Here is a 13,635-nt window from a genome sequence, read left to right as displayed (position 1 = left end):
TGAACGATAATCATACCGTATTTCTACATTATATAGTAGCGTGAAAAACTGATATTAAAATGATATTACAAACCGGCATAAGCTTTTTTTTCTACCATGGCAACACATTAAACGTAACTCATTAAATTTTGGGGATTACAAATTATCACTTTACGTGTCGTCGTATTCCTATTCGTTTTCACGTTCGAGTGACGAAAGAAAAAATTGTAGTGATAGTGATAAAAATCGAATTCGAGATTTCAATGAATTCAAGTATCACGCCCCCACATATCGAAAAAGTGATTTTGATGTCTGTCCATTTGTTCGTCTGTCGTTTCGTCACGCTTTTACATGCATCCAAATAGAGGCCATACTGTTCGACGTATCTGGACCGAATTCTAGACATGAAGTTTTTATAACACTTTATCGTTTCGAATTCTATATCCTCCGACACCTAAAAATAAGTGTAGTGTACTGAAGGATAAAAATTTAAAATAATTAAATTGTCTCAAAAACAGCTGTAAAGATTTTGCTTATTTTTTTACAAATATGTATTTTATTAATAACCCTTCACCGTAGTATGAATCATTGCTCTCAAAAAAATACATAAGGTGTAATTTACTGTATGCGATGCGTTTTTTCGAACAATTTTCTCAATCACATTTCATAAATAAATATATCATTAATAAACTAACAATATGACACAACTCGTTCGTCCTGTAAACATTCAGAAGGGATAGTTTAGTCTTCTCCGACGATTTCCCCATTAACACCTGATGCAATTTTGTTCATATTTCATAAATAGCATAACTTGTTTGTCTTGAAAAGGTACACAAGGAATATTTTATTCTTGGAGATGACTTTTTGACGATTTTCTCAGAAAGTACTCAGACGCCTTTGCTCATACTTCACATACAATTATTTCCTTAATAATTCTAATATATGACATAAGTTATTTCTAACAGAAATATGACGAATGGGTACTTTACTTTTAAAGGTACGTTGTTTCGAACAAAGTTTTCCAAAACACTTTATTTTTTCGCATTTCCCAAATAAATGTTTCAGTAATAGCTGCAGCCTAACACGAGTCAGTTTAAGAACTTCGAACGAGGAAATTCAGTGCGTTTCATCCGTACCCATTCTTAAATATATTTTTAAATGTTACACCTAATCACAATTTTCCTAACAAAATCGAAACTTCTTGTGCATTGCATCTGGTTCAAGTGCATTGGTTCTGGATTTGATTCCCGGTGAGACCTAGTGTATTTTTATCCAACGTTAAGGTATAGGTGGAAACAGAAAAGTGTTTGAACAAGCCTAACCAAGCTAATGAATAATTCAAAGAGATAATACAATATTACGAAATTATAGAAGAAACGTTGTTAACATTAGATATTTGCGTGTGAAATATCCAACCGATGACTGTTAACTCCAAAGGTAAGAAAGTCAAACATCCAATACCAGGTTAACCAGTGGTCTCTAGGTAAAGCTATCCTACTAGGAAGTGATTGAGATACCAAAAAATGTTGTAATCGCTGGGAGACATGTTAGGAGAATACAGTGGGTGAGGGAGTTTAATACTGCAACTCATGAATAATCTGCACCTTCGTTGAGTATTGAAGTGCGTAGGTCTATATAGGGTTGCACTGAAATGAGCATTAATTCACAACATCTGTTGAACATTACGGGAGGCTTGCGGACAGGTTTGCACTGCATTTCACGGGGTTCGATATTGTAACGATCCTAGCGAACTCCTGAGCCTTCCCCACTGTACACAATAAGTTAAATTCGTGTTTAATTAAAACTCTATTTGTTTAAATTTAACACTGTTAACCGTTATCACCTGTGCACTACGAGCAACAATCCGTCAGTAATTCTTTATCTTTGCCCTTTGTTTTAGCGTCATAAATATCTTTGTTCATAAATTTCTTTGTCTATGGTTTTGCATATACGTAGCGTAGACATTAAATTTTGACTTCTACGCCATATGCATCTAATTACAAACACACCTATAGAACGAACACAACAAACTTAGAATATATAGTTTGTGTATGGAAAATCATACACGAGGCTCTGCACGGGAGAGCTGTGTGCATACATATATATGGCAGTCAACTTCCTAAGAAATTTATAACAATAATAATAATAATAATAATAATAATAATAATAATAATAATAATAATAATAATAATAAAACAGAAAACGAAACAGTTATTTACATAATTGATATTTTTAAGCAAGGAAGTGCAATGGACTTAAGTTATTTCTCTCTCTCTCTCTCTCTCTTTGAAGGCAACAACCCTTAGGGTGCCAGGACTTAGAAAAGGACTTGTGGCACTGACAACTATAGGGTGGTGTGTGGTTGGCACATCGGGTTCCTTTGTTGTTAGTTCCAGCTTTCTAGGCCGGATTCAGTTATTCCCGGTAGAAAGTACAAGAAAATATACCTTTCTATTACTATTAAAGTAAATAATTACACTCATTCCCTCAATGTGATACTTGTTTGTTTAACTGTATACAGACAGCTGATCCGTGGAAGAATCGTTGATAATAATAAATAAAATAAACTCGACAAATATTCTTGTAAATAATAGGTAAAATTTTGCGTCACACTGTTCATTTTGCTGGGCACGACAGTGTGCCCTGTTATCCGGTTGTAGCACACTGGAATATAGGGTATGGCTTTCTAATTTTTCCCAACCATTTTAACTGCTTCAATTGAAATGAATCTATAATAAGAAAGTAAATTTAGTCCTCTTACCCTACGTTTTAGAAATAACGTCCGCTAGAATTGTATATATAGAAAATAATAATACTCAGAATTTTATAGAGTGGTTTGTTTTATTCGAAATGACATACTTCCTGCAACTGTTTGGGTTGGAATTATTTGAAATCAAATCTTTAAGTTTTACGACCCACGGTTATACCAACTAGGCCAAAGGAGACGGTGATGATGAGAAATTAATGAAATGGTGGAATGAAGAAAGTGGGAGAAAACGGGAGAACCCCGAGAAAACATATGCACATGGTGTTTGTCCACCACAAAATTCACTTGATGCGATCTGGGATCGAACCAAGGATCCCATGCACCAAAGGTTATCACTGAGCCACCGCGGCCCCTCTGAAATTATTTATAGGAGGGAGTGACTACTTTATGAAAACTTGATATCGAACACATTTGTTTAAAAATACCAGCTTTTTGTGAAATATTGCTTAATATTCAGGAAAACCTAAGTCAATAAAATATTAATAATAATAATAATAATAATAATAATAATAATAATAATAATAATAACAATCTTAAATTAAAAACTCTCTGGACCTAGTGCACTGGCACAATTCCACGAATTAGAAAGAATTTGTTTACTTCTCATGTAAGTGTAGAAGGACTTAATCCCTGTTGCTTTCAATATATGAAGAAAGTGTCCAACTGTCAAATGATATGCTACGTAAAATGCCCTATGCAACATAATGTAGTATAGAGTCATCATTTCTAGGTTGTCTAAAGAACATTTTTGTTTTATCAAGAAAGGAAGAAAATAGAAAATACTCAGTTTTAACCTAGTAGAAAGTTTGCAGATTTAAGGGAAAATGCACAGAGTTGTTGGATATTAAATGTAGTTCGGATTAATGGAGTAAGTAAATAGTTTATTGTTTGAAATATATTGGGAGTGACCAAGCCATTACATATGGAAATATCGAAAGAGATACGTTAATGGTGTTAGTTGCAAACTGTTGTAGAGATGAAAAATTTAAGGACATCTCTAAAACTCTGAAATCACAGATCCAAATTGACTGACTGTTAACCCTTATCCGGGCAACCGGGGCCTCCCAGGCCCAGTAGCTTCATTTTTCTAAAATTTCTCAATAACCATACATATTTCGAAGATATAAAACACTGAATTCTTCTATCTTTCGTCGATGTTAAAATCATGAACATATCAAGTTGGTAAAGCTTTTTTTTTTTTTTAATTTGAAAATCTTTTCCTGACGTAACCGGGCAACCGGGGCCTAGGAGGCCCCGGATAACTTTAGTGAAATTCCTGTCAAATATTAGATCAAATTGTCGCATAATTATATATTGAACACGTGACTATTGTAACCTTTAGTCGGAACAGTATGCGGCAACGGTTGCCCGTTTACGTTACAAAAATGTCTGGAACGGATTTGCTATTCTGCTTGGTCGGCTTACAAAAGCGTGACACGAAGTTTCGCTACTTGACAAAAATATATACCGGTACATTCTAGACTAGTCTGAACAGTAAGTGACAATAGGCATTGATTTTGTGTATTCTGCACTTAAAATATATACTGGGCCTCACAGGCCCCGGTTGCCCGTTTACGTTACAAAAATGTCTTGCCCGGTTAAGGGTTAAGTAAAACTGCTAAATCTGACTAAAGCAAAGAAGTATTAATGACCTGTGTTACAATTGCAGACATACCATTCTCATATCAAAACTACGATAGAAGTAAATTATGAATAAAGGTGAATTTACAGTTCTGGAATACCAACAAATGATTTTGATAGATGTAAATTTTGGGAAAACTTTTTTATAAGGCTTTAGATGTGTTTATTGGTTTGTTTGTTTATTAGCTTCCCAATGCCGTAAACGTCGCCAACACCTAGTGGCCCACTTGCCGGTAAATGGCGATCGTCGATATAGCGAAGTGTCAAATGATTGTCGCTAGTGTGCCACTAGTGGCAGAAATTCGTCGAGTCGAAGCAGATATCTTGAATCGGGGGTATTGAAGTTACCACCGCGTAACATCGAGTATTTCATTTTGATCCGCGCTCCTTTGATTTGTCACTGGGAATCGCAAAGAGACCAACACGAACTATCGCCAGTCATGTGCATGCGGTTATTATTATATATTATTTTTTCCTTGACGAATTGTTATTATAAGCACAATACTTGAGCTCCGGGCCTCAAGAGTAACTGCTGTCTTTACATCATGAAGTGAAAAATCTTGAGATGGGTGCGTATAATTGTATGAATTTAGATGGCAACTGTCGCCGATCACTAGCAAGTGAATATGGGAGAACTATGAAAAAAGTAAATAGACGCTTGCCATTTTGTTATAAAATTACATGGCGAGTGCATTTGATCTGATTCCAAACAGTTATCGTCAAATATACAGGGTTAAAGAAGCACTCTGATTAGAAATATTAAAAAGACGTCAACGATTTATCACTCTACAAGCTGTGTCTTCATAATCACCACCGTGGCGAATTCGGAAGTACACGCAACTAGTAACCCAAAGGTTTGCGCCCAGCTCAAGGCACTTTTTTCAAAATGCTTTTAGACTCACCTTAATGCAAACAAATTATGCATATAGGCGATTTAACATATTTTAGGGGAATAACTTTGTGGTTCGTTGGCGTTCTGTCGCTTCTCTGCCACTGGTGGTATAATTTTCAAAACGGAAGTGGGATCACCGCCGGTCGTCGCTGCGGGACCGCCAATTTTTGGCGACATGTCGCAAGTGGCCTATCGGTGGTCCACCGACGCTTACGGCATGGGTTTGTCTCCTCACAAGTAAGGCAGATTGTAATCGACCAAGAGTGTTTTGAAAAAGTGGAAACATCTTCCGACTTCGACTTCTGAATAATCCGTTTAGGATCAAATCGAATCAAGGCTGCCCCACAAGAAGGTAGAACAAGTGAGGCAATCGTTCGAAGCAGTGCGCTCGAGAGCCTCCATCTCATTCAAGACAGACTCTTCAGGAAAAGTAACAAGTTTATTACTCGTAATTTATTCTTTGAGTCAAAGTATTTTGCAATAAACCATCGTTTTGAAAGACATTTTTACGATCGTATACTATTCGAAAATTGTATCCTCGTCGCCAGAAATGCCTTTACATCGCCATGACGGGTATGTGACAGCGCAGTACTCCAAGGAAGGGATGGTTGCATAAAAATTTGTGATTAATTTTGAAGAGTTTTTATTTTGACTAGGGAATTAACATAGGTGAAGGGAGTAAAGACACAGATTTGAAGCATCAGTGCACAGTTATTGAAGCATCAGTGCGCTGATGAAAAGATTCGTATTCTCAGTTTTTCTATTTATTGTTTTATATGTTAAGTTAAACACCACAATATGTATCACTGATATCGCAGATCGTATTATTTTTAAAAATCGTGTTTGTAACCTATTGTCAAAACATTTATCTCCAGACATGATGTAGAGAGAAGAGAAAGAGGTACGACATCTGTAATATATGTATATGTGATTCACTAAGTAACTGTAGAAATTAGTTAAAGGACACATAAGAGAGAAAAAAGGAGGTCTAGAAGTCTGAACTTTTTAGAAACGTCCTAGATAGGTGAAAATATAGTTAAAAATTGCAAAAGGTATAATCTAATTTACCTTTCTTTTCTTATATTCTAGTATACTTTTTCTTTCACATCCAAACATCTCTATTCAGAATTACGAGATAAAGGTGAAGAGAGAAACATTTCCATTTCAAGAATTATATCAGGAAAAAATTCTTTGGACTTGAACAAGATTCGAACTCCCAACCCTTGAATCCATGGGTCAGCGCTTTACCGATTTTTTTTAATACTTTATTGTACTGTTATCGGTCGATTACATCAGAATCAATAAACAAACAAAAGTTGTACTCTTAGCAGCCAATTACATCAGAAAGCATAAACAAACAAATACAATGGACACATCAATAAATTGCTGCAAGAAAATTAGCAAACTTTTGTTTACGAATTGGAAATGCAATAGTGTGCATGCGTAACAAAAGTTGGTGGATGTATAAAGTCACATTACCATTAAAATCATTACATAAAAGAATATCTATAGTATGGGACGTGATCCACAGAATTGCATTATGTTTAGTACAGGGATAAAATTGATAATCAGGAAATAACATTAGTGACGGACAAGTGATAGTAGAAGGAGTTGTTCGGGCTATACTTGCAATAATTTTTTGATAGTGAGACCAAATTGTAACGTTTTTTGAACAACTATCGAGCCGGTGTTGTAAAGTATCGAGAGCATGACAGGTACCGCAGAAAGAGAGGCTGCGGATACCCAATTCATAGAGTCTCCCGTTTGTAGGGTATATATTATGAACAACACTGTACCACAGAGATTGCAGGACAGGGGACAATATCGGTGCATGAATGTTCGCCCAGATTTGCGTCCAGTTTTTCATTGGGTAATGTTCTGTTATACGGGGAACAGAAACTGTGATAGAGTGAAATTGATTATATAATTGCTTTACGGAAAGGTCTTCAAGGTGACTCCGTGCAATAAGCGAGTAACTAATATCAATAAATACGTCCTTGAGGTATGGCACAATGCTAGCCCATTTCTGTGTATGCAGGGGAGCTTGTAGCTCAATATGACGTAATGTTACACACAAAGCCTTGCTGGAAAGGGAGTCGGAATATGAACATAATGTTTGACTCACGCGATGCAGTAACAGCGAGTAGCTCTGAAGTTGTATATTTTTAAGACCGAGGCCGCCAGCACCTTTTGATAAACACAAGGTCTCGTGACTTACTCTTAGGCAGTGATTTTGCCACAGCAGTTGCCCTGTGTGTTTTCGTATCACACTGAGGTATTTCTTCGGCAAGGAAAATAATTGCGTCAAAAACCAGAGACGACTAAAAATAAAAACATTTAAAAGGTAAACTCGGCCTGCAAGACTTACATGCCGGGCTTTACTTTGGTGAATGAGTGCAACCAAAGTACATGTTGTGGTATGAAAATTGTAGTCTATAGTGTCTGATATGCGACGTTGCCAAGTTACACCTAAGATTTTGATGCGATCAGTACAAGAAATCGTAGAAAAATACACGTGTTGGTCAGCCGGATTTATACACATCAGGCGTGACTTTTGTTTATTCAGAACAGCACCTGAAATGCGCTCATAGTGCGATATGAGGTTTTCAACACGTGACGGTTCTTGTGGACTGTTAAGAAAACAATGTATATCATCGACGAATGCTTGTAATTTTAAGGTTGTTGCACCAATCTGTATACCTTGAATGTGTTGTTCCAGTTTTAAAAGAAAGGGCACGAGAACCAAGCTATACAGGATGGAAGACAGGGGGCAGCCTTGTGCAATACCTCGACGTACATTGATGGGATTTGTAAGTGCACCATTAATTTTTAATTTTACGTATCGTTGAGTATAAAGAAATTTAATCAAATTAAGAAAACTGTCTCCGAAACCATATTTTGCAAGTACTGTAAACATATAATCATGTGACAACCTATCAAATGCCTTATGGAAATCAAGAGCTAATATAGCTGCCTGCGGAGAACTAGTTTTCTGACACCAATGAATACCTTCTCGTATATTATTTAATGCTAAATACATAGGTTTGGTATGCTTTAAGCCATACTGATCATTATGTAAGACCTGATTTAAAAACGGTTCTAAACGAGAGGCAAGACAACGTGACAAAATTTTCTGATCAACATTAAGGAGGGTAATCGGTCTAAAATTATCAAAATCATGCGCACCTGCATGTTTAGGTACAAGGACCATGATGCCAGCCGTAAAAGAAGAGCTCCACGTGGGTGTGACTCGGAGTTCGTTATACATTTCTGTGAGAAAAGGCGTGAGAATGCCGTGAAATTGGCGGTAAAATTCTAGTGTAAGACCATCAGGTCCCGGAGATTTGTTTAACTTCCCCGCAAAAATAGCTTGGCGAACTTCGCGTTCTGTGAAGGGCTCATTGAGGGTGTTACGAGCCTCCGGGTTGATAGAACCGATCGGATGTTCGAAGCAGGATTCAGAGGATTGGGTTGGAGCGGGGGAATATAGGTTCTGGTATGCATCATACAGAGCTGAGAGTACGCGATCATGCTCGTAAACGTCACCGTTAGGAAAGGTGACCTTGGAAATAAGGTTTTGTTTACCTCTTCGCCTTTCACGGCTAACTGTATGTAAAGAGGCAACTTCATGCTGAAGCATCGTCGTTTTGCCTCTCGTGAAAAAACCTTGATTTTTTTTACGATGTAAAGTGAGTAAGAGTGCCTTAATTTCCTTAATACGAGGAAGTACGTCTACTCCTTGAGCAAGTTCTTTATAGTATTCACATAATAAGTTATAGTAGTAATTATATTGCTCTTTAAGAAGAGAGGATCTGTCTTTACTGTGTTGTTTACAGATAGACTGAAAAGAAGGCTTAAGTTGATATAACCACCATGAAAACAAACTTTTCTTGTGAGGTTTAAAATGCATTAAATAATTCCATCTATTGGTAATGAGCAACTAAAGATCCTCGTCAGTTAAAATGCTGTTATTAAGCGACCAAACAAAGGATGAGTTTAAGTACTTACGGATGGGTAAATCAATGGTGCAAACCACAGCACAGTGATCAGAAAAGCATACTGGTTGAACGTTTATGGAGCGCACAAAATTAATTAAGGTGGTACTGACATAGATCCTATCCAAACGTGAGGATCCATTTTGTCTAAAGAAAGTGTGCCCTGGGGTGTTACCTTTATAATGACGCCATACGTCAACTAACTTAAAGTCTTGAACTAATTTACGCAGTGTAAGAGAAGTATTGTAACCAAAACTTGAGTCTATAGGATCTAACACTGCGTTGTAGTCTCCTACACAGATCAAATCTCGTGTACCAGAATGTAACTCCGTGGGAACGTCAGTGAGATAGAAAGAGTTGCGCTCGGAACGATTATTATTGCCTGAAGGTGAATATAAGTTACAAAAATGTATATTTTCATAATTGGCTGTAATAATGCGACCTGACGGAAATTTAGAAAAGTCGATTAAAGAAATATCTTTACGATATAAAATAGCAGTGCCAGAACCAGTTTAGGAAGGATTGATTTCCCATATGTGATTAAAGAGATAGGAGAAATTATCAATATTGCACTCTTGAAGGAAAATTATGTCCAGATCTGATTTGTTGATGTAATCGGCTAATGCTTTTTGCTTAGTAAGACTTGAAATACCGTTGATATTAATTGTGGCTATACGCGTTGCAAACATAGTTAATGGCCACAAAAGAAGAAAAATACACCAAATAAACACTGCGCCAAGAAATGGCATAATGAACTTGACACAACAAAGACGGGTAGTATCTCTCGCACATATTCCCATCCTAAATTGGGAGGTGATATGATCACTTGTCTGGAGGGGCAACAACATCGTTTACCTTAGTGCTTATTTCACTTTGATGGGGATCTGCTCGTGACCTTGTGAAACCAGACACACAATTATGATTCACAGGGAGAACACTTTTAGTTTTCTGATGTTTATTGGCTCGATTGGGGTTATCACGAGGTGAGGACTGAGATCGGCCTTTTCTACGCCTCTTTTCGGGTAGAGCGGAAAACTGGGATGCTTCTATAGTTGGATAATCCATTTCAGATGAAACACTCATTTCCTGGCGGGAGTCATCCGTGATCGCTGACAACGGAGTATTTACGGCGGTTTCAGGTAACTGATCCTCTTCCGATTTTGGAAATGCTGGAGCAGGAGGACTTTGTTGTGGAAGATCCGGAGAAGTCGTCACAATGGTACTGGAGGTTGATGAGTCACTCTGAGATGTTGTATTGGATGCAAGGTTTCTCTGGGAGACAGTAGCGGGAGTACTAGTGATAGGTGCAATGGTAAAACTCTTGGGGACATCGAGTTGACAAGTAGGTTCATTTATAGTGAGTGCACTTGGAAGAGTAGGATCACAAGTCATAGTTGGCGATGGATGGTTTTCCTGTAAAGTCGGAGGACGTTTCTCACTTAATACGGGAAAGCTGGTAAATGAATGAACATCCGGTAAAGTATCCACTTTGTTCAAAGAACCGGGCATGGGCGGTGATCTGGAAGTTGTAGCACTGGTGCGGGAAGCCGATACGGCTGGAGGGAGACGGCGCTTCGCACATTCCATCAAAAAATGATTCGGGGAGTCACAGATAGCGCAGGTTTTAACTTGGCCTCCATACGTTAACCACAATCGTAAACCACATATAGTCACATAAGAAGGTATAGGGCGCTTAATACACATATGTATTATCTTTCTACCAGTTCGGATTTCGTAGATATGGCCAGTAGAATACATTTCATCTGTAATGGATTTGATATCACCATACTGAGATAGGACACGGGAAATATGTTGATCTTCTAATTCGGTGGGTACCAAATGTAAACGAACTGTCACTACATTGGAACTTGCGGAATCTATTAAAATATTGTATGTACCAAGCTCATCTGAATAAGTGACCTTTCCATTCACTCGAAAGAGAATTTGTTCACAAATCACTTGCGATATTAACTTTAGATATAACTGTTTGCGACTGTAATCGAACTCAATACTGACAACTTGATCTGGAAGCAAATGAAAAGTATTACGAATCCATTCATGTAACACTAATGTATTAGGCTTGTTCACTACATCTTGAAATGATAAACGTAAAGTATTCACTCGAATAACTGACATGGTTCACTGGAAAACAGTACTTCGCACTAGACTATATGATGAAATTAGCAAATAGCAAACACTAAGTACTTGATAGTAGAAAATACTCCACTTGACAATGCGGCGTGAGTTTAAAAAAAAACACTCAACACTGCCACTCGCACACCTACAGAGACAGCGGTGTGAACAGCACGGCGTCTGCCGAGCAACTGCCTACCGATTGAGCTAACAACTTCTGTTGGATAAGCCTCATTTCTACAACTACTAGTTGCTGAATGGTGTGTATTAACGAAGTAGGCCGAGATAATTGCTTCATATAGCTATTGCAATAATAATAATAATAATAATAATAATAATAATAATAATAATAATAATAATATTAATAATAATAATAATAATAATAATAATAAAGAACAGAATTTAAAAAGTCGCATATGTTAAAAGTTTGACGTGCAGAGTAAGTCCTAATATGAGATTTTATTAATTATATATAATAAATGTAAGCGTGGTTTATTCGTGCGTGCTACTCAAGCTGCGCAACTCCCTACCGCAGTCCCATAAGTTTTGTACGCGTATGGTACAGTTGCCTTGCGTCCTCCAACCGTGAAGAATGTTTCGGTTTGAACCTATGCGTGTCCTAAGAGGAAGGAGGAGATTCAAAGAAAGAAAAGTGGTTTAGAAATTATGCAAACGTAGAATATCTCACGAGGTGAGGTGATATAGAGTTCAGCGTGTCTTTCAGCTACTACTCTATACAAGACGTGCATCTACGACTTAACGTGGAACCCGAACCACACGACTCCTGACGGGAATCGAAACCCGTATCACCTCTAGTTCTATTATGGGAGACACAGGAACATGTAAAAATAATCGAAAGTGAACGATATTAATGTTAAACCCATAGCTTTTGAGTACATGAATTATGTATGATACCCAGTATATCGTTCACATCAAAGTTTAGCATTATCGGCATGGAGGGGTGAAAATTAAAAATTCCTAATTGAAAGATATGAGTGTCTATTCAATAGCTTTCGGGGTCGCTGAAATGAATAATTACACTACCGATCTATAAAAGCCCAAAGCTTTACTCTTTTGTTAGCAGGAAGTTTATTCATTTACTTAACTCAGGACACCTTAAAGTTAAGGATATGAAACTCGATGCATATATTTCTAATTCAAAATTATTAGATACGTATTGTAGCTTAGACTTCTAAGGAGGAAAAGGGACAATTTATGCAATGATTTCCTTCACATTCGAATAAAATACTGCCCGATTATATTGCGAAAACTCATTTCGAGTAGTGTCATTGCTAATAGTTTTCCGTATTTGTTTATATCCCTACTCATTTATAACAGTATCTCACTTTTCCTGTGACGAGAGCAACACCTAAGCGAGCATTCTTTGGCAATCTTTAGCATGGGAAGCGAATAAAGCCACCACATGGGAAAAGTAGGTAATGAATACCTCTCCGAAAAAGATCACCCGCCAGGCCCGTATCCACGGGGGGCAAGGGGGGCCGCCCCCCCTAAACTTTGGCTGGCCCCCATAAAAATTCAATTTAGGTTTGTAAATGAACTATAATATGGTGATGAAGTATAATATGATTGGGTGGGGCCCCCCTAACTTCTACCGCCTCCCCTAAATTTTTGAGCTGGCTACGGGCCTTTCACCCGCACATTTATTTTACAGATGGTGGTTTATAGCTATACTTAAGTTTGTTGAAATTGCTCCAGTGGGGCGAGACACTGAAGCCATTCGTAATAAGGGGGAAGGGACATGTAAAAGTAGTCAAATATGAACAACATTATTATCGAAATCATAGTTTTCGTGGTCGCAGATTAATAGTGACGCTGTCGATGTTGCTTAAGTACAAGTTAAGGATTGGTTGGCATGCAGGTCAGAGTGGGAGGGTGACAGGCAATAAATAAATAAATAAATAAAATCGAAAACATCCTATATTTGTGTCGAATATATATTTTTCGGTATCTCTGATAAATAGTAATATTCCAGATGTGGTATATGACCAAGGTCGACCCCATTCGCATGCAGTTTCAGAGGAGAGAACCGGTGAAGATTTCAGAACAGTTCCTTTGACTTAAGCTTCAGTGGTAATACACAAATACTGGTGTCACATCCGGACCTATCAGAGGTATGATTTCTGGAGAACTGTCGTTGCTCCAGGTGAGGTGATATAGAGTTAAGCGTGTCTTTCAGCTACTACTCTATACAAGACGTGCATTTACGA

The sequence above is a fragment of the Thermobia domestica genome, chromosome 3 (assembly GCF_964235325.1).
Source record: "Thermobia domestica chromosome 3, izTheDome1.hap1.1, whole genome shotgun sequence".
NCBI lineage: Eukaryota > Metazoa > Arthropoda > Insecta > Zygentoma > Lepismatidae > Thermobia > Thermobia domestica.
The sequence above is the reverse complement of the archived record's forward strand: the minus strand, read 5'-3'. Positions refer to the sequence as shown.